Source organism: Tympanuchus pallidicinctus, unplaced genomic scaffold (genome assembly GCF_026119805.1).
Source record: "Tympanuchus pallidicinctus isolate F22 unplaced genomic scaffold, pur_lepc_1.0 scaffold9, whole genome shotgun sequence".
NCBI classification, from domain to species: Eukaryota; Metazoa; Chordata; class Aves; order Galliformes; family Phasianidae; genus Tympanuchus; species Tympanuchus pallidicinctus.
The window spans coordinates 4,654,583-4,676,473 of record NW_026294813.1 but is presented as its reverse complement, the minus strand read 5'-3'; the positions used below and the strand labels follow the sequence as shown (position 1 = coordinate 4,676,473).

Below are 21,891 nucleotides of genomic sequence, written 5' to 3'. Positions count from 1 at the left end.
CTTGTTCATGGGTTGGAGAAGTTTTCTTTCTCTGGATTTCCTGTTTCTTAATGTTCATGTCACAAAGAAAAAGCTATTTGTAAAAACAATTATTCATCTAAAGAAGTCCGAATGATTAGTTTATTAAGTTTTTGTTGGTTTGGTGGAGATGTTGTCCTTTGACTGAAAGATTGCTCTGTAACTTGTGTACTCTGCCAGTACAGTACTTCCCTATCGCCTCTGCACTAATCCACCTGCTGTCTGTTCACAGTGTTTGTTTTATCTTGTTTGTACTAGATGCTGTACAAACTCATGTTACCAGTTAGTGCTAGCTCTGAAAAGTTTATTCTTAAATAGTGAAGAAAATGGGTGTAGTAAAAAAAGAAAGAGGAAGAGGCACTGAGAACAAAGATGTGAATGTGTGGTTTCATGGCTGAATAGGTACATAATTGTACAGCATTGCGTAATTGTCAACTTAAATCTCTAGAAATTGATTAATTACTTCTGAAACCAAAAGGCTTAAAAATCATACAAAGGCTGCTCTGAAAGTAATGCCTCATATGTTACTGTGTCGGTCCATGATGTCACAGGCAGATGCTGGTGGTATGGCAGTAGAAATTGAACCTTCCCACCAGTATCCAATTCTGTGTTGTTACCACGTGACAGATGGCAGCAGAGAGGCAGTCTGACAGAATGGTGTCTGACATGGCAATGTGGATAAAGCAAAGATGTGTCAGTGGCACATCAACCCTTGCTGAACATTGATGGAGTCCATGCAGTGGGTGTGAGCACAATGAGGCAGTGGGTGCTGTGTTTCAGCAGTGGTGACCATGACACAGGGTCACCTCTGCTGGTGCAGGTTGCTACAAGTGCAGTATGCAGGCTCTTGTAGATTGCTAGTGAACATGCACAGCGATTGGTGGTGACTGTTTTGAAAAATGGTGTTTTATAGTTGAGAATTTGCTCTATCAAGCACTGTTACTGTGCTCTTTGTATCTGTAGGAGTTTCCATGGAGATAAATAGGAGGCATTAATTCTGGAGCAGCCTTCATAAGACCCTAGGAAATAATTTTGAAACTCCATGTTTATTTCTCTTTTGTAATGCTCCAGAGGGGGGGTTGTAATTTTCAACTTTTCCTCTGCAGCTAAGAAGAGATATTTTAAAGCAGTCCAAAGATGTTTAAAATATTTCTGATCTAAATTAGACAAACTGGAAACACTTAAGAATGAGATCATTTTAGAGAGACTTTTGAAGGACTTTATTTTGAGCACTGTTCAGATAATTGTAAGGGTATGGTAAAAACCACTGAAGTGACATTGCTTTCACTGAGGGAGCTGTCTGAAATAAACCTGAGGAAGCATTATAAATGAGGCTAAAACTAAATTATCTGGTCGCTTCAGATGTAGAAAGTAATTGTTAATTGGAATCTTATAGCAGTCCATAGTGTCTAACAAGATGTACTAAAAGTTCCTCAGCTTCTCTTGTGTTGGCTAAGGTGACTTAGTGGGCATCACTGGGATAGCAGAGAACAAGGTGTCCTACAGGGAATTATTCTTAATAGTTCTCGCACATACCTCACACATGATCCCTAAAGGAGGAGAGTCAAAGCTCAGCTGAAATCCCCTTAATGCTGCTGTCAGTTACACAGCAGACCACTGTAGTCTGTTTTTGGAACTGACATTGTTAGACATATTTTGGGAAGACTAATGGTTATAAATCTGTGAATTGCACATGGTAATGATAGATCAGATAAAGGAATAGATCCTTTCCAACCCAATTATGTATTACATGCAAAGGAAATAGTTTGCATGCTTAAAGCAGAGACTGAATTTCTAAATGTCAAGAAAACTAAAAGTTATTGTCCCCACAGCAACTGTTAAGTCACCCCATCATGTACTCTTTGTGTGTGTGTTGCTGTGTGTGCTGATACTGTCTTGGCTTAAAATATGTATGTTGTGGCAGTTATAGTAGCAAGGGGGAACTTTCATTCAAATAAGTGCCTTGGTTCTTTGAAGACATTGATCTGATTCATTCCATGCTCTTAAATCGTGGTGTCAGTTACACATCTGGATAAGATGCTTTTATTTGTAGCTGTTAACTATTCAATTTCTGCATGGTGGCAAGCTGGCCATCTGTGAAGATTTATAAAACTTAACATGAAGAGAGTAGTGGAAAAATGAGGTATTTGTTAGTACCTGTATGTTACATACATGATGTGAAGGGAATGAGAATCCTGTCTTTCCCTGTACTACCTGCGCATACAGCTTGGAAGCACGGGTTGGTGCTATGGTGTCTCTTTCGAGCTTGAACAAATTACAGATTCAGAGTCCACAGCTTTTATTGGGCTTGAGCAGCGTCAGTTCTGAGGAATGCTGATTGAGATTTTTTTTTTTTTTTTTTTTTTTTTAGTGGGGAAGCTACAATTTTCTGGTTGAAACATAGATACCCGTTGTAGGAAACAGCCTGTGATTTTAAACGTAGGTGTATAAAGCTGTGATCTAGCAATGTAGTTGCTCTTCTTTGGGAAGTACGGAGATTTGTTCCTTTGGAGTTAGAAGTAAGAGGTGGTGGTAGTGATGGAAGACAGGTGATTAAGAACTGTTCTGACAAAATCTTTACAAAATACCTGAAGTTTATTTGCTAGCTGATCTTTAATTTTGCAATGACACTTTGAGCTCAGACTATTTGTTTTCAGCTTATACTGTCTGCAGCCTTATGGAAGTGGTGTGATGCTAGCAGCTGAAGTTATTAAATCTTATGCAAGTGTTTCCTAGGGTGCTCACCTGTCTGCTTTGACATCAGTCTCCCTCACTGTGTGTAAGGCAGTGTGTATTGGATGCGTGTTCACCTACAGGGCAAATCCTGGCACATGCCAGCAACGTATTTCTGTGTGTGTGTGCTCTGAGAAGTAGAGCTAAACCTGATGGGTTTGAAGATTACAGAAAGTTACAAAATAGAAGATTGCGAGCGTGTCTTATCGAGGAGAGCGGTGCATGCTGTTGCTGACACTTGCACTTGGCAACGTAGCATTTCCCTTCGCTCTTACACCTCAGTGGACAAGAGTGCCGCGGAGCTTTCCGCCGTGCCGCGGACGACTGCCGGCTCCTGCGGCGCTCGTAGAGCAGCGCCGTGCCGGTGTCGGAGCTCCGCGCTGGAAGCGCCGCGGGCGGCCGCGCCTGCCTCTCGGAGCATCCGAGTAGGAATGCACTCTTTCGGGAGTGGTGGGGACACAGACGAAGCACAGGCTCCTCCCGGCGACGGGACCACGCGTGTCCGCGTCGGAACCGGCTGCCGCCAGCTCGTGCCGGGGCAGGCGAAGGGTTAACGTCGGGAGCGGCCCTCCGGCATTATGCAAGCGGCTCGGTGAAAAGGAAGTGCATTGCAAAACGCTGAGCTCAGCCGCCTGGCCGCCGGCCAAGCTCTGCTTTCCTCGCTCCAGCTGAGGGCTTTCTAAGCTTCCTAGCGGCGGCTCTGCCGGCACTGCCGAGGAATGCGGCCTCCCCGCCAGCTGACGTAGCACGGGCGGTTCAGTCCGGGGCCAGCCGGCATGGCGGCGGCAGGGGGCGGCCCGTCCGCCCCTGGGCCGCGGGGAACGCTGCCCGCCGCCACGCTGCCGTCGCCGGGGCCGCGCCGGGTGGGCGGCGCTGCGCCCCCAGGTCCGGGCGCGTGGGGTGGGATCGGGCGCGGTGCGTGTGTGCGGCTCCGGGTTGCGAAACGGCACAACGCGCGATCGTAGCCGGAAAGTAGTCGGTTGCTGAACGTGAGGGAGACGCGGTTCGAGGTCAGCCTTACCGGCAGCATAGTGCAGGAAGTCTTACTTGCTGCTGTTCGTTCTGTGTTTTAGGAGAAATGCTGCTCTTAGAGGATTCTGGCCGTCAAGACGCTTGCTAAGCAGGTCTCCCGATAGCTCCTTGAAGCTGCTCCCTTGGCTTTATTTTGCTTGTTTTTCTTCTGTCAGTTTTATTTTTCTGTGCTGACATTCCTCTCGTAACTGATCTCACTGCTTCCCTAGGAGCTGCAAAGCTTTGGGCCGATTCCTTACCACAGGGCAGCCGTGTATAAAATAGCACCTTGCTTTAAGCAGGTGGTGCTGGCTGAGGGCTCCGGATCGAAGGCATCGTGGAACTGATGATGGAGGAGGGAGATGGAGAATACCTGGGAGAATCCCTCTTCTCACTGCTTTCCCAGTTATCTCCTGTGAGTGCACTGCTGGTGTAGGTGGCAGCCATAGTTACCTGTTCAAAATTGTAAAGAAGACACATGAGAAAACAGTCAGAGGGAAGAGAATGCGCGTTGAAACTGTTAGTAAGGAAAACTTGTTAGTGCAGGGCAAGGCTAGTTCATGAGGTTCATTCTCAGGTGATATGGCAGCCAGAAGGGACCAGATGTACTAGTGTGGGAAACACCTCTAAAACTGCTGTTGGAAGCACAGTCATTGGCTGAGGCTTTCTTTAGATCTCATCAGAGGTGGATTTCTGTACTGCTGAGGAGTTTTGTGCCTCTGGGTGAGTCACTGCTGTGCGCTGCTTTCTCCTTTTCCTGTCTTGTCTGCTGGAGATTATTATTACATTTCATGACTGCTACTGGACAGCACATACCAGAGTGGTGCCTCAGCTTCTGTCTGGGGCATCCGAGCATCAGTAATACAATAGCATGACTGCAACGAAGCCTCTGGGTTGCCAGTATGAATCAGACTAGTTTTACACCTCATTCCATTGAGCACAATCTGGGATTTCCTCTTGAGCTGTAGAGTGACTAAGTCTGGCTTAATATGGCACAGGCCATATGAAATAGGACTTCAGAGCTTTTAAAATTGCTGTATATTGAAGAGGAATTAGGTATATAGGGTTATAAGTTCTGCATTTCTACATAGAATAGGCACAGCATGAAACTACACATATTAATACTTCTGAAGTTCGCTGACAGAGGTTTGATATATGGAGATGGATTAAATTAAATTAATTACGTGTGGATTCCTTCTACCTTAATTCAGGTTCAGTCTTTTGTAGTTGTATTTTGTTGTTGTTATGGTAAATACTTGTACTGCTGTGTCAATTCTCTTTTCTGGACCCTGTTTTCAAGGTGCAGTGCTCCCTGCTGCCCTACCAGCAGTCCCTCATCGTGATGACTCAGTGAAACAAACTCGGATGCAGTTCTATGAGAGGATCTTCTCTTGTAAGCCAAATGGAAACGCCCCCAGTAGCATACTTAGTATGAACTCCAGTGCTGTGCAGCATTTAGCGAACAAGAACAGAAAAATGGAGCAGTGCTGCAGTGCCATATTTTAACTGCCAGTGTTATATTTTCCCTTTGTCCCTTACTAGCCAATGGTCCTGTGTCGTAGACATCTGTGCAGCATGACCAGCTTGGGATGATGACAATGTAAATATTCAGGAATGAAACACTAAAACTTTTCCACAACACTAAAACAATATAGGAGCAGCCCCTTTGTGCATTATTGGTGTGTTCCTCTATGAAGAGGCAGAGTGGCAGTCAGATGGAGCAAGGCTCTGATGAATGCTATTTGTGTGTTAGCTGCTTCCTGTGGGCAGTCCTCTCTTGGCAGGGTATTAGGTAATATGTTGTGTTCCTTCTCTGTGTTGACTCTTTGAGTAAAGGGATTCTGGTGCTAAACTGCATCCTTGTAATCCTTGTCTTGGTTTCTAATAACTAAAGAAGAATCCTTATCTCACTTTTCTAAGGATGTTAACTGAAAAGACAGTTTTGTGTGTGTCTGCAGGAAGAATGACTTCATCAAGGTTGCTGCTAGATATCACTTTCTTCCCCTCCTTTCCTCCTTTTCCGCACCAGGTTTGTCTCTGGGGACTCGCCATCTGGTGAACTACAGCCAGGGAGCAGAGCAGAGCTCTCATGGCTGGTGAATAAATTAGGAGTAATAAATTAGGCAGCTACTTCTTTAGGTAAGAAAACAACACTTAACAGAACTATTTTCCTGAGTATTATGAATAGATAAAAATCACTTTTAAGTATAACAGAAAACATTTCCAGTGACTGTAGAATTTATTTTTTTTAGCAAAAGAGCATGGAAGTTTGCTGTGTGCCCTGTCTGTCCTTTTCAGTGCACAGTGGCAGACAAATAGTTCTGCTTTGCTGCACTTTCTCAGTTTTCTTGGAGTGAGGGTAGAGAGATTCCTCTATTTAAAAAAATAATAATAAAAAAAAAAAGCAAAAGAGTTGTTTTTCTGTGTTTGTTTTTTTTTCTTTCTCTGCCTCTTGGTTTGCTGAATCAGGAGGGTAAAAATGCTCTAGTTCATCACTTGATTTGATGGGTTTTGGATGCAGTGAGGGTGACAAACAAAGCGTTCCTGTCCCATCCCATTTTCAGCATGTAACTTCCGCTCCTGTCTTCTCCCGCAGACGATGGGCAGCTTTCGTTCTCCTCTGTCTGCCCAGCATCCCATGTTTCCCCCACCAGGATGTGAGGCACCACAGCTTTGTAGCCAGTCCCAGTGCCAGGAGGTCCTGTGGGCGGTGCGAGGCTGGCGGGCAGGAAGCATGTTGGTGTGCTGCCTCTGGGAGCCCCGCTCCTGGTGCAGCCACAGAGGCTGAATGCGGGTGGCTGCTCGGCTGTCGTTAGCTATTTCGTTTTTCTCCTCGTGCTTCTAATAACAGTGAAATAATGGTATTCGCAGAGGACTGTAGTTAAATGAGTGGAGCAATCCTCAAACTTGTGTTAAATGCCTTTTCAGTTGCTGCAGAAAGTGTTTGTTTGCTAACTTTGAAATCTCGTAGCTTTTTGACTGTGACCTTTTGCTGTTGCTGTCTTTCATTATCTTACCTTATTCTTCTAAATGTAGACTGCATTTCACCAATTTAGAATGTAAATGTCTCCACATCCTGAAAGTGAGACACGGTTTGGCATGGCATGGATGTACCTTCCTATGCTGGTATGGGGCTGAAAGCTAGAAAATGCAGAATTCTGCTCAGTTGGAATTTGCTTAAAGAGATTTTTTATCATCCTTCTTGTCGTCTGCTTCTAATGGCTGCAGTACATGCGATTTTGTTCTGTGAAACATGCTGTACCCTGGTACTACGCTTGAGATGTGTTACAGAGCTCTTTTGTGCTGACAAATCGTCATATCACACTCTGGTACTTATGTCACGGAGATACTGCAGTAGTACATGAAGATACAGTGCCATCTGCATTGCCCAATGCTTTGAGGTCTGTAATATATGTAGGAGGGGCCTGTAAGAAAAAATACTTGGTGAAATTTGGGGTTTGTTTCTCTGTAAGGCTCCTTCAGAGTGTTCTCTCTGAGCCAGGTAGCTGCATAGATTCCTGTAACCTAGGTTCCAATGAGCCTGTTGTGACGGTGCTATCTGAAATTAAAAATAATATAGAAAAAGATTTATGTGTTTAGGTCCACATCGTTGCTCTTTCCTGGTTGGAACAGGATAACTGTTTTAATAAGTTTACTTCAAATCTGTTACAAAGCTGATAACATAAAAGCACAGTATCTGGATTTTATGCTGAAAGCTGCACACTGAAAACAAAAGGATTCCTTTGTGTTTGGAAGCAGCTTCTGTGAGTAACTGTATTAATACTTTTCCGTACATTGATATTTCAACAAATAACAATTACAGGAAAGTGATAAAGCAGCATTTTTATGAGAAGATTTATGCGGTTTGCTTTTTTCTCTTGCTTACTGCTCTTTTCCCTGCTTTGGCACAAAACAATAAGATACTGTTCACAGGTGGAAACGTGAAGAAAACCAACTTCCCTTGACTGTGTAAAAATCTGTTATCTCAATTTTTTTTTGCTGTCTTCAAAAAATAACAGCTTTTTTTTTTCCAATTGTTTTTACAATTCTGTTTACTATGAAGTAGGCCTAGCAGTGTGCAGGCAGTGTTTCCGCTGCTGCAGATTACTGTTGCAGAGCTCACACTACTGGGCTGATTTTTTGTGTTCTGTTGAGTGTCATCTGCTTAAGATAGTATGCAGTGTTTGAGTTTTTGTGACTCTTGCCGTGGCTGGAATGGGATCCTTAGATATGCAAGGAGATACCTAGGATGTTCTGTGTTCAGCATAGGCGCAGCTTTCGGCTGGAATATTTGGGTAATACTTGAAAGATTTTACCAAGAGTGAGGCTTGTCTCCATCAACAGAAAAAAAAATAATCTACCATTTGAATGGAACTCTTAAAAGCAATCTCCGCTGAATTCTGGGTGATGCTTTTTGGCAGGCGGGGACGTTTCCCAGGGGGGTTGCCAACACAAACACTGTGTTTGTACTTTTGTCTCCTTCCACTGCCCCACTTCTGTGAAACAACTTGGTTGGCATCGGTTGTGCCAGCACTGCTGTGCAGGCTGCTGGCATTGAGCTGCTGCTGCTATTGTTTGGAGCTTTTTTGCTGAAAATTAGAATCCCCGTAGCCACCAAGCCCTGCAAGTGGCTGGGAACTCCATCTGTGGGTTGTATTCCTGTCTCCATCTACTGGGAGGGGAAAATAAATGCAATGCAGCTGAACATATTTCAGAGAGCTTGGGAAAGCAGGTGGCCAGGTATGAGCTTTTGCTGAAAGTGTACCTGCTTGCTTGAGTTTGGCTTCATTTGGTTTTAAAGAAGTATTTGGGACTTTCAGAATGTTTTGTAGGTTTGTAAGTCTTGTAATGCAGTCTTTAGTTTAGATGTTGCTAGTTGGATTAGTTAAAAACCACGAGTGTTTCTGGGGGGATGAGGAAAGGAAAGACTCATGTTTAGGGATGTTGGTCCTTAAAGCTTATGGTTATCTAGTTTGAAAGCACATCAGCGTCTTTCTTTTTAAAAACTGAACATTTATAAATGTTTTTATTTGTGCTATGAGTATACACTTGGTTTAGTGTAGCAAGGACTAGCAAGAAGAGCACCGCTGTGTTGAAGATTACAGGTTAGTGCAAAGCATGCCTGGAACTTGTTGCTTTCGGTAAGGATTTCACTCTGAGTATTGACCTTGTCTATGTGGGGAGGGAAGGGAGAAAGTTGTTTGATACAGTCAAAAGTATTTCTTCAGTAATTTAACAATATTTTTGCTTGACATAGGTTCAACTACCTGCTTAATTTGTGAGGTTTAATTAAGATACAGGCATCTTGTGCTGCCATGGACACAAAATCAATGTCTAGTTTGCCTGAGGAAATGGCTATTTTTCCTTTTGGGGTCTAGCTAAGTCTTTTTTTCTCCTTCCCTTTTTTTCTTTTTAAGGCATTAGTTATTCAGAGAGCAGAAGCAAATAGCCATTTTTAAAATTCATGTCCTCAAATGTTAATTTGATGCTTTGAGGCATAAATGACCTTTCTAACCAGCCCAAACTTGTCAAACAAAGGAACGATAGAAACAAGCTGCTTTGTTCTAATACAACAGGCTGCTTTTCAGGCAGAATTTCAAAACAATTCTGCCTTCCTCTTCTCAACAACATTAAATTAAACTTTGGCCTGTGCTACGTTTGAATTTAGATGTGTATGCATCGTTGGAGAGATGGTGATGGAATCTAGACAACCTGTGCAAATTGTACTGTAGACTTCAGCTCCTGAAGGCCAGGGCAAGTGAATAATGCTTTCATCTGCAGCTACTGCAGCTGGTATTTCTTAGCCCTAGAAAAGCAGTTAGGTGTGGATCAGGAACAGAGAGAAAAATTAGAAGGGGATTTCTCACTGTCAGAAAACTGAAGTGGACAGGGAAGAGAGGAACAAAACTGTCACTGCTTCTTGAAACCTTTAAGTGTTCAGATTGAAGCATACAGCTCTAAAATGTAAAACTAAATATACATTTCTGTAGCTCGTATGAGTTTGAGACTAGAATTATATAGGTATGTTGTACAAATGGGGAAAAACGCTTTATGTATCAGCGCCACCTCTGACATCATAAGGTGTAGCAAATAAAACATGCTTAAAAGGCCAGGATAAAGAGATACAAGACAATACAAAAAAACGAGTATGTCTTTTTCCAGGGTGTTGCTTTCATTCTTCTACCCTTTTCCAAAAAGATTGAATTACTCTTGGTACTTGTGTACCATTCTTCACTGCTAGCTATGCTTGAGGAGTCTGAGATTAATCTCTTGAAAGAATGTTTCTAATGTTTCTAAAGGAGGCACTATAGTAGTAAACTTCTTCTTCAGGAGATGAGGTAAGGAGTGACTTGCCTGGTGTTGCAGTTCGTGTATCTTGTATAATTTTTGTCTTATATTTTGTCTTCTTCAGTGCTTACATTCTCATCCAAAGAAGAGATTCAACTCCAAAGTTTGTTCCAGCTTTCATAAACTCTCAAATCTCCAGCAGCTGAGCTGCATTGTCAGATCTGAAGATTTGTTCATTAATATTTGGTCACTTGAATCTTTCACATTAGGGCTCATTTTATTTGGGTATGAAATGTGTATGTTATCAAAGTTCTAATGAACATGAATGTGGCTTCTGCAGATATTTTGTTTTAGATAATCTTTTCAGTGCTGTTTAATATAAAAAGGACAGAAAAAAATACTTACCTTGGTTTATATTTTTGGCCTGAGAGCTCATCTGTGTTCTCTAATGGTTATTTTTCTGGTACCTCAGAATCCATTCATGAAGGTGTTGTATGTTTATAGAATTGTGGGTTTCCACTTATACTGCATGATTTTCTCACAATTGTATGACTTTCTTTTTGACTGGTAATGAATCAAATGCTTGTGGTTTTTTTTTTTTTTTTTTTTTGTTGTTGTTGTTGTTTTTAAAGCCTATTTTGTTTTCATTATTCCTTTATTTGGCCAGAAGTCAAAATTCTTAGTGTTCTGTAGAAAGGGAACATGACTCAAATAGCCTGAAACCTTGTATAAAGCACTCAGATCAGTTCAGACTGGAATGTGGCCAAATGTTGTACCTGTGTCTGTTGTGGTGAACAAGAACACCCCACTTCTTACAGTAACTGAGGGGAAGCAAAAATAAAAGCTTGATTTTTTGCTTCCAAAGTCATGGAATACTTTCTAAAAAGCAACATGAGAACAAACTGTAGTGCACACCGTTCTGCTCTCTGGACAAGAACAAAGAGAGCCTTCTTTTCTATGGTGGTGTCTGCGAAATGGTCTGAAGAGCTCTTCTGGACTGTGCAGCACATTGTCAGCCTGGAGCCTTCATGCAGCTACAGGAATGAGCTGTGGCTGCTGTGAGGAGTGCTTAATGTATGCACCGAGCTTGTACAAGATTTCTGGTAGAGAACCTGGGCCAACAGCACATAGATCAACACAGTCACAAAAGTACGAACTGTGCTTGTTAATTATTCCATAACTTACTAAGTTTGCAGTTGATTTTGGTAGTTGATCCAAACTGCTGTCAGGCTGTATTTTCTCACACACAGACGTGTGTGCTTTTGTTTTAGATTGTTATGACCATTTCAAATTTAGCTGTGCATATTTTGGGCAGCTGTTGTATTCTTCTGTGTTTTGGGTATTTGTGTATTGAAGTGAGTAGGTATCAGGATGGAGCTCTAGACAAAGCTGTAAGCAAAGAACTTAAATAAATAAAAGTACTTTAATTACAAGATCGCTAGCTTTTATCCAGTCAAGAATACTTGCTCTCTGAAGCTGCAGTGTTTTTTAAAGAACAGAATTAATCCATGTGCTGTTTAGGACATCCCCACAGAAATGCTCTGAAAATGCATGTTCACCTGTTTGGCCTTGAGTATGTTTTGTGCTGCCATGACAATCTGGTCACAAAAAGCCTCGGGCTTGTGGTTTCCAGGCCTGATTAATACAATGTGCTGTAATTAGGAATAGGAAAAAGCCCCACAGGCTCTTTTCCAATTTAAATATTCCCACTGCTCCCAAGACTTCCCCAGCTTTCATTGTGCATTGTTTCAGATTAGTCATCATTGAAATACTTTTTTTGTTCAGTGTGGCCAGGACACTGGGAAGAGTTGCTAGAATGTATCCGGGCTTTCAGCTGCTGAGCAGCATGGAGTTGGTGCCTCCCTGAGAGGGTCCTGTGATTTGGAGTGTACCCCAGGAACGACCAGATGTAGCACATAACAGCATTTCAGCACTTGGCTTCTGCAGCACCTGTTCTCATCCAGAGGGGAACTGCAGATAACACTCCCTTCGCTTTCCATACATTTTTCAGTCACTTATTGCCTTCCTGAATTTAGTTGGTGAAGAGCATTAGTGTACTGAAACAGGAAAGAATCAAAATACCAAGCTTCATATATTTAATTTTTCTAGATACAGTGGGGACAGTAGTTTGACTTTACTGTGTTTCCTTTCTATTTTTTTTTAAACTATGAATTATATCTTAACCAAATGGAGTTAGTTTTTTTTGTTTTGTTTTACTACAACTCTGTAGCAGTGTGTGCACAACTACTGTTTTGGAAAACAAAGCCTAGCAGGCAGATAGCAGTAATATTTAAAAAGTTGAGTGACATGGTTTGGAAGCATCCAACGAATATGCCGTACCTTCCACAGGTACCTTCAATTTAGTACACAGTGGAAGACTTTGAATGTGTGATCACCACAATGTCTTGAAAGAACTATTGTGAGGACTGTTACGTAGAATACAAATGATGCTTACTGAACTTGCAATTGATTCTTTCTGATAGATGATCCCCATGGCTGTCAGATTGTATTTACTTATAAACAGATGTGCTCCTACTCTAAATCAGGATAACTATTCCAGATCTAGTTATTCATAGTTTAAACAACTGCTAGACACTAGTTCAGTTATTTTTCTGGTCTCATGTAGACTTGGTTTTTCTAGTTTATCTTTTCCTCACCCTCACTCCATGCTCCTACTTTAAAGGTTAAAAATTGATGCGTTTGGTTTGCTGTTATACAATTGAAGAGCTGCTACCGATTAAAAAAGGAAAATAACTTTTTTTTTTTCCCCTTGAGGGTTTCAGTGTCCAGTGTACTCTGCTGTTCTCTGTATGTTTTCAATCTATTGAGTATAACTGCATTTAAAATATTCAGCTTACTGTTTTTACTTGCTTTTGAAAGTAGATTTCAGACGAGATCGAAGCATTCTTGGTATCCATTTAGAAGCCATCCGTTTTTGGGAGATTATGGGTAAGGTTCAACTGCTGGTGATGCACCTATGAGAAAACATCATCCTTGAGCTATTAAGCCTCAAAATAACCTTTTTGAAGATTTAAAGCACAATCAGTAAGTGGTGGCAGATTTCCTTTATTAAAAATCGAGCAGATCTTCTGCAAGGCTGCCTTGCCCCCTAACCCAGCTTTTTGAGGTGGGAAAAGTTTTCACTGTGAAAGATAGAACCAAATAGTTGAGCCCCATCCTGTCTGGACTGCCTCTTTCTCATGTATTGACCTTCCTTGAAGCAGGCATAATCCATGTGCTCTGCTGGTGGTTGTTCTAGCAACAGCAGTAGCAGCAGCTTTGGCTCTTCTCTCTTTGTTCCAAACTCACCTTCTGCTGGTGTTAGACAACCTTCTCATCTGATCCCCCCACTTTACCCATTTGACCCTAAAAGTTTTTTTTTTTTTTTTCCAAGTCTCTGCTTTTCAGACAGCTGCAAATATCTTGTGAATGGATTGCACATGCATTTTGGAGTGTGGTTGACAGCGTTATACTCACTTAGGCCACTCTACAATCATACTGTACTTCACTGCTTTTCCTTAACGCAGCAGTACACAATCCATAATGTTGGAAGTATCCAAATAATTTATCAGGACGATGTCTCTGATAAAACAGATTTTATTCGCAATTGCAATGGCGGGCACCTGCAAGCAGGAGAGTGTGCAGAAAACAGTGTTTCATCTTTTATGCCCTGTTACTTGACACTTATCTCTTTCTCTCCTGGTTCCTCACTGGCTGTTCAGTCTTCCTGACGCTCAACTAAACATACAGATACTGGGTGAACATCAATTTTTGCTAGCTAAGCATATATCACTAATTAGTTAACCTCACACTTGCTCATTCAACACTTGGTCAATGCTTCTGGACTTCTGTGTGCTTGCATAGAGATAAGCTTGGAAGGAGGACAGAGGGGAGTATCTTGATGCCTGCCTGTTGCATCCCAACCTACCCACAAAGCAAAGCAATCCAGCCTTGTGCAGAGGGCCTGGCTTCTTTGATGTTAAGTCTGTTTTTGTTTTGCTGGGGGTCTCTTATCCAAACAGAATAGTCCTACAACATGCTTTCTAGTCCGTGGTACTATACCTATGCTATTTGGAACACTTAAAAACTATTGCAGCTTGGCAGGTGAGAATTAATCACATAATTCAGCAATTCTATTTCTAAAGTATGTTACTTACACATATTTCTACTTTTTCATATCAGCTATTTCTAGGGACAAGTTACAAAATGCAAATACAGTTGTGCTCTACTTCTTCAGATCAGTTCCCCCTTCTTAATATCTAATGCAGAAACAACATTCCATTTCTACAGTAATAAAGGAAGAGAGATGTTCCCTGCCCTCCATCAGTGCCAGTGACTTTTGTGGATTATGAGTGTAAATAATAGTCCAGTGCTGCAAATGCTAGCAAACTGCCTCTGGTGTTTTGGAAACTTTTTCTCTGTCGTTTGAAGTTGTTGTGGAATGGGTCAGTGGAGTATAACGCCCCTTGTGCTGGAGTAAGTTACTTCCTTACAACAAAGCTTTTGGAATCCCCAGGAAAACAAAGCAAAACTGACTTCATTAGATGGTTGGAAGCAGAGAGACTTGGTGAGATTATAGTCGTTTTCTCTCAATTCGTTATCCTTAAATAAAAGTAAGAGAGGTATTCTCATCTTTTAAGAAACAAATTTTATTACTGGAAAACCCTAGGCCAGGAGTTTTGAATTCAAATGAATTTTGTTTTCATTTTATTAAGGCTTTTTTTTCATGTTCAACAGACAAGGGAAAAAAAGTTCAGCAGTTTCTTTCAGCCAGTTTTACGTCTTTTTTCAATATTAATTCTGAAAGAATAACTAGAGGTAGTGTTTGTTTTGAGCTGGTTAGATCGTAGAGCAGCTTTAATGTAACTACTCCACTTGCTAAATCAGCATTTCATTACAGCAGTAGAGCCTACCAGTGTTCTAAGAACAGCTTTGGCAGTAAAAATTTGGGCAGGGAATTTTCATATGAATTAATGTGGTAAGCAGTAAGGTTGAAGGGATAGCTATCTTAATAACGAAATCTCTCAAACTCACCTGAGAAGTGAGTAATACTTGAGGCTGCTTTAGCGCTCTTTTGCTTGGAAGGTGGACTGAAGAAAAAGTGTATAAGTTGCTTCTCTTAATATCCTAAACAACTTTTTTTGTTGTTCAGTATTGTTCCAGAAAAATAGTCCTCTCTGTTTTTCATGGTCGAGAAGCCTTAGATTTTGCATTGCCTTCTTGTGCAAAAAAGCTGGCATCACCTTTAGAAACAATATGTAAACTTGCAACGTCTGTACTCTTACAAAGAAAATAGGCCTTTTTAAAAATGTAGACCAGTATTCTCTAGCAGGAATGTCTAAAAAGCACATGAAATTTGCTAAACCAGAATATGATAGTTTCATTTTATACTTCATGAATTTTATGTGAAGAATAAAAAAATATATTAACCTTTTTTTTTTTAGGAGAGTCTTGGTTCTGCTTTGTGATTTTGATTTTAGGTTGTTTCCTTGCATAGGGACTATCAGGTATTGTATTTTTTCTTAAATTACATTTTCTCTCTTCCTGAATCTGATGTGATTTGAGCAGCAAGTGATTTTACTCTCCCTTACATGCATCAGTTGTGACCGACCTTCCTCACAGGTTCTGTCATTCGGTCCAGTTTTGTGTGGACAAGTTCATGTATGTCCCGATTGTCTGGGGAGGTATTGGTGTGTTGTTTGAATTGCTTATTCCTTTAAGAAGAGATATATGCCCAGAAAAGTGTGCACGCACAAAAAATACTGTTTGTTCTGCAGCGGTGTTTTGTCCTCAACAGATCCAAAACGGAAAAGATTATCTGGTGATTTCCTGTTCTGACTGCATGCAAACTGTGCATATGCATGTATGTCATGAGGATGTTGGTTTCCTTCTGGCCCTCCCTGGTGCAGCCTTCCCAGCATCTGTGGTGCAGGCTGTGCTCAGGCGTGCAGAGCAGGCAGACCCCTACTTCTGCTGATTGCTACAAGCTGTTGGGTAGTGCTGTGGTGCTCTGCTTCCTAAACATCCCAGGGCAGTGTCTTATTTCCTGATTACAGCAGCCTTTGGGTGCACTGGGTGAGCAGAAAAGCTTAGCCCCTGGAATCTTTCCTTCCTTAGGACAGAGGGTGTCTAATGTGTAAATGAAAATAGCGGGAGAAGAAAAAGGTGTAGTAGAAAAGCTTTGGACATTGTCTCAAAACAGTAGTTGGACTACCATGTGCTTGCAGCAGGTAAGAGTGGACTGGGTTGAGGCTCCCTCTGTCTGACAGGGGGTGTCTCTTGCTACTTCATGTTCAGATTTATTTGTAGCTTGGAACAAGGAGAATGTACCAGTTAGTTTTGTTAACAACCTCAGGCAGTCTTTGGGGGTGCTTTCATGTTTCATAGCTCCCAAAATCTAGCATCAGAAAGATTTGAAAAATAACTCAAGAACAAATGTCTGCAAAATCCCAATTGTCTAGTTAAGATAAAGGTCATTTTAGTTAAGTGTAGTGCCCTTTGCCTTGCCTTATGTTCATCTTCCAACAAAGCGCAAATCATCTCTTGCTCCAGAGCAAAATACTGCTTCCCAGGGAACATCACCCTACTAATGCGAAATACATTTTTACCAGACTCTTACTGGGCTGTTCTGGAAGTGATGTAGTAAGGAGGTCAAAAGCTGAACTGCAAACCATACAAGCTTGTTGCCTTCTAGTCTAAGCAATAGACTAATTTTGTTACCTGGAATAATCATATTTATACTACTTTCCCTGAGGTGTAGAGAATGTTGACACTGTCTGAACAAAGCATTTGGCGTTGGATGATACTGAATAGATGATATTTTCCTGAAAGGCATGGAACATCTTACACACACTGATCCAATATCTGACTCCAAAGAAACTTTTGTTGTTGTTTTAAAGATTTCTGTTGAAGTCATTTGCTATTGAACAAGATTACTAGTAACTATGCAACAGACCATTACTACCTGGAGACTTACCTAGTAGGAAGAGTAAAATCTGGAAGATTTGGATCTGATACAAATATTCCTGTTTCCAATGGCAAGAACAACCTGGAGCGGGTTTCCCACCACTTTCTGAGACATGATTCCCTTTCCACTTTTCTTCATATCAAAACAGAGTAAAAACTGTACACCAGGGGGTGAGACCCAGGGACTAATCTGAGTTATGTTAGCAGACCAGAAGTTTGTCACATCTGGTTACCTCACCTTGAGTCATGGGGGTTTTTTGGCCTGGAACAGTCTTAAGCTGCTCTCTTGGGAATCTCTTTAAGAACAACAGGGAGAAAGCCTAATAAAAAGTACAGCATTTTTCAAAAGGAATAATGCTATTTAAGAGTACATAATATCTGAACAGACATGCAATGAACAGCATATAATTCTCCACATTGTGCCGCAGCATTAAATATGCATATTGGTAAGCTAGCAGATGCTGTGGTTCTGAAATTGCCATGTAAAGAAGCAATCTTTCGCAGCAGGGTGCTGCTCTGTGTGAGACTCCTTCACATGTAATGAATAGGTAATTTCAACTCTGTAGTCCATGAGAGGCTGGGGGGTGTAGGGGAGGGGGTGTGTTCTAGTAACCCAAGGCAGCAGGATGTGCTTAGATGTGCTTTTAATGGTGCAGCAATTCAGAACTCTTTGGGGTATATTCATAAAGAGGGATGTTTGTCTGTTACTTTGTATTCAAATAAGGAATTACTGCGCAGAGGCCAGACTGGAGATGAGAGGAGATGATGGGAGGTTCCCTGCCTTTTCTGAAGTGATGGTTCTCGAGTCTGTTTATGTACTCCGTGCAACCAAAAGATGAAGTAAGATCGAGGAAATGCATCCACAAGAACTGGCACTGAAAAGATGAGTGGTGTTTCCTCTCATGCCTCTCCCAGAGCATGTTTACCCAACTGATCTATATCGCTGGAAGATTTAGCTAACAGGTGAATTCTGTGCTCCTGTGGGCACTGTTGTCCTGCAGGAGGTGAGAAATTGGGTTTATTGCTCAGTACGTGGAGGTCAACAGACGTTGGATATTCATGGCTTGATATGTATATTCTGTGTTTTTAAAAGTATTTTGAAAACATTTGGTCTAATGGTCAAATATTTCTTTAGGCAAGTGACCCCATTTAATATTAAACTATCACTATTACTTGTTAGAAAAACTATATCTGAGGATTTGTACACCTAAGACTCCCTTGGAGAATAAAATAAGGGTGTTAGGCATTGTATGGACATCTGTCACATCTCTGTTCCAGAGATTTGGATGGTGGAGAGGAAAGGAGATTTTGAAGGAAATGGCCGATCGTGTTTGTATTTCCTGATATGTCTCACTCCTTATCAGAAGAGGAAGCCTCCTGCTTGAATAAGTAAACAGGAAAAAATGAGTTTAGTGAATAGTAACTGCTGCTGTGTAGTCTAATGTGCCTTAGTGTAGGGAATATTTTATTTGAACCGTCTTTCAATAGACAAAAGTAAGCTATATCATGTATTAGTTATCATTTTGGAAGCCTGATGCTAGCTAAACAGTACTTTCCCTTCCAATTTGACTGATAAGGGTCAGGATGTATTACTGGGGGAGGCGGAGAGTGTTTAGGTTTAAAAAGTAGACAACTCTGTTGTAGTATCTAGCTAGTTGCTCCCGCCAAGTGAGAAAGCAGGGAAGATTTCCAAAAGATTTCCAAAACATCGCAGAGGACAAGAATGACAATATCCTATGATTTTTCAGTCTCTTCTGAACCATTTACAGGGATAAAAATCAATAGTCTTTTATGTAAGGGACCTGATTTGGAAGTATTTCAGTTTATGAGAGCAGGGATATTAACAGTGGTACACATTATAGGCCCAGATTTCAGTTTATGAATTTTCTACAAGACCAGTGTGTAGGTTCACATAGAAAAAGCAATCCTGAGTCAAGTACTTGGTCTTGTAAGGTAGGTTTCATGCTCACCATCAAGCCTAAACTTTGACTATTTCAGTAATAATCGAAGCTGACAGTGAAGCATTAATTGCTCTTCAACAAGTGCACCACCTAATGGCTTATCAGAAGTGCTAACAGTTGTAGTGCAGGTGAGTTATCAGAAGCTGAACTCTGAAAAAACAAATGGCAAGGAACACAGAGATCTGGGAAGGAAATCTTACCAATATGAACAAGAGTTACTACTTTGCTTATAATCAAGTTGTTGGTTGGCTCCCTGGTAGCTAGAGAGACTTGCCAGCCTTGAGGTTTTGGTCTTTTGTCTCCTTGTTTCTGGACCTCCCAGCACTGCATTCTAAAAGGGAAATAAGTGATGGTGGTTTTGTAATTTATGCTTAACAAAGGAGAAGGAACATTTTAAGGTCAAGAAAGATCTTGGCTTCTCACTGTGATAACTATAAATATAGGTAACATATATATATATATATATATATATGTGTGTGTGTGTGTGACTACATAACTGTAAATATAACTATAAATGAAAATGCTACCAGAAGTGGTTTTTTTTTTTTTTTTTGTTGGGGTTCTCAGTGTAATATCTTGTGTACTATAAAACTCAGTCTGGAGGCCAAACTACAGCATGCTAAATTTCACAATTAACTTGCTTAATAAATCCAAGTGACAAATTAGAGTGTTTATTTGTGTGTGTCCTTCCTTTCATTGTTTTATTCTTTACTTTATCCTGGAATTTTTGCTTCCTTGAATGTGCAGTTCTGGTTTTTCCTGCTTTCCCTTCCCTTTCCCAACTTTCTACTATCTGCATCTGTTATGTTGGCCTGGAAAGTTTTAGTTTTGTGTCTGTGAGGTACTAGTTTAAAAGAGTAATCACATTTAATTTTATCATTCATGATAAATATGGTGTTAAAAGAGGCTTGGTGAAGTGGTATTTGCTAAAAACTACCTAGAATGTGATTAATAGTGTTAAATACAGCTTGTTAAACCCATGGTTGCTGCAGGGTAGATGTAGATATTCCTTGAATTTCATGGCTCTGGCAAGGAAGAACAGTATACCTCATTTGTTCAAGTAATATCAGTATGTGGCTTCAGAGGAAGAGGTGAGCTCCTAATTTATGAATATTTAGGAAAATTGGACATTAAACTTAGCTGAATTGTTTGAGGAGCAGCCACGTGCTCCAAATGTGCTGGTGTAACACAGTCATTTGGTTCACCATGTTAAAAAGAACATTCACCAGGTTCCCCCAGCATCACACAGCTATTCCTGAAGTATTTCAAGAACTCCCAAAAATCAGAGATGCCAAGAAACTGCTGCCTGGGAACTTATGTAATTTTTGATTGAACTAACAGATACTTGCTTTTTATAGATACAGTGGGACAAGTAAGCAGTTTATCCTCAACATTTTTTGCACCTTCAGAATTCTGAAGCCTATTTCTTTGTCGTCCTCTGTATGGAAAGAAATTGTGCATGTCTTCATGGAAGAGCTGTATGTCAAGTCATGACAGCCCGTTTTGTTGGCGGGATGTATAAACCGTTTCTGTATTTTGATTTTTTTTCTGTATTTTCATTTATTTTCACAGAGTAATCATTTGAACAGTGTGAAGTGAATTGTTAGCCTAGCAACAGTATGGAAAAACTGTGAACTTCGAGAACCCATCTGCACATAATACATCCACTTTTGTGAATTTAGGCTTGTGTTGTCGAGTGTATTCTGATGTATCATATAGGTGACCTTCGCACGTTGCTTTATTTTTGTATATTTTACTTTTATTACAATTGTTCCCCAGGATTTAATTTGGATTTGAGATTCCACTGTAGTTGGTCTGGGCATCTAGAAAAAGAATCGTGCTTTTCCTTCATATTGGCTTTGGCTGTACAGGGGCGGCTCATCTGTGATGTTAGTGTTGTTTTTAGACTTTCGCGCTGGAGATCTTTCAACATTATGGTTTTAGTGTTCTTTTCTCTGCTGCTTTGCCAGGAAATACCGTGCCGTCCCTCACAATGCACTCATGACCAAAATAAGTTGCTGAAGTCATTAATCTTGTAAAATTTACAGTCTGATCTCAGCTGAGCCCCTCCTGAGGTACTGTGTAAAGCCTGCTGTTTCTATGCTTAAAAACCTCTTTTTCTCCTTCTGTTTCTATTCTGGTTATGAATAAACAGGATCTCAGTGAATATCCTGAGTCTTGCTGTAACAGAAACATTTGCTGTAAATAAAATTAAAGCAATAAAATAATTCTGTAAATGCTGAAAATTAAGTTTTTCTGAATATTTACTCCACAAATGAAAGAAAGAAAAAATTGACCATTAAGAAAAGCCTTAAGGTCTCCCGTGCTGGAAATTTGAATACTGTTTTTGATTTGAAGCAAGTATATGGTTGATCTTTGCTCTTTTTCTTTTGAATAGTAGAATTTATTCCACAACTAGTTATGGAAATGGGAGTGGTAATTTCCTCTCTTAGTCCAAGTATACTATTTTCTGGAGGAAGCAGTTTTTGGAAATATATGGGCTAGTGCTTTTACATAACTTAAACTTGTGGTGTTTGAGTACAGTCTTAAGTAGCTTTGTCAGTGAAATGTTTTTTGTTCTTGGAATGACCTAAATACCTTTTATTGTGGGATGCTTATGTTTCAGACATCCTGTGCTCGTTTTTCCCAAACTTTAAGCATCGTTATGGAAATCCAGACACTCATTACAGGAAGTAGCTATTTCTAATCTTTTAAAAATATCTTTCCAGGTTTATATCCGTGATTACTGTTGTCTTCCTTTCTAGGGTTTTATCCACTTCCTATTAAATACAGTGGCAGTTTAATCAAGCCTTTATCATCCTTTATCAAGAGGATGAGAAAGCAGTTATGAGTCAAGCAGGATGTATTTCTTAAAGAGCCTCTCTTCTTGTGTTTGCCCATCTTTTCTGATTTA

General features: G+C 40.7%; 3 protein-coding genes across 6 annotated transcripts in view; 2 read left to right on the top strand and 1 right to left on the bottom strand.

Moving 5' to 3' along the window:
- The window catches only part of NDUFAF2 (NADH:ubiquinone oxidoreductase complex assembly factor 2), a 354,445-nt gene that overhangs the window by 155,229 nt on the left and 177,325 nt on the right, over positions 1 to 21,891 (top strand). The window lies entirely within an intron of this gene.
- LOC128074290 (uncharacterized) overlaps positions 1 to 21,891 on the bottom strand; it is a 497,996-nt gene that overhangs the window by 308,353 nt on the left and 167,752 nt on the right. The gene's annotated exons all lie outside the window — the stretch shown is intronic.
- The window catches only part of ZSWIM6 (zinc finger SWIM-type containing 6), a 112,712-nt gene that overhangs the window by 29,654 nt on the left and 61,167 nt on the right, over positions 1 to 21,891 (top strand). The window contains exon 1 of one of the 4 annotated variants that reach the window (XM_052670406.1): positions 3,648 to 3,761. The exons of 2 other annotated variants lie outside the window; for them this stretch is intronic. The gene's annotated coding sequence lies outside the window, so the exon portion shown is untranslated. Of the gene's footprint in view, positions 1 to 3,647; positions 3,762 to 5,148; positions 5,363 to 21,891 lie in introns of those variants that run through there. One more of the 4 variants, XM_052670407.1, reaches the window with a different exon arrangement.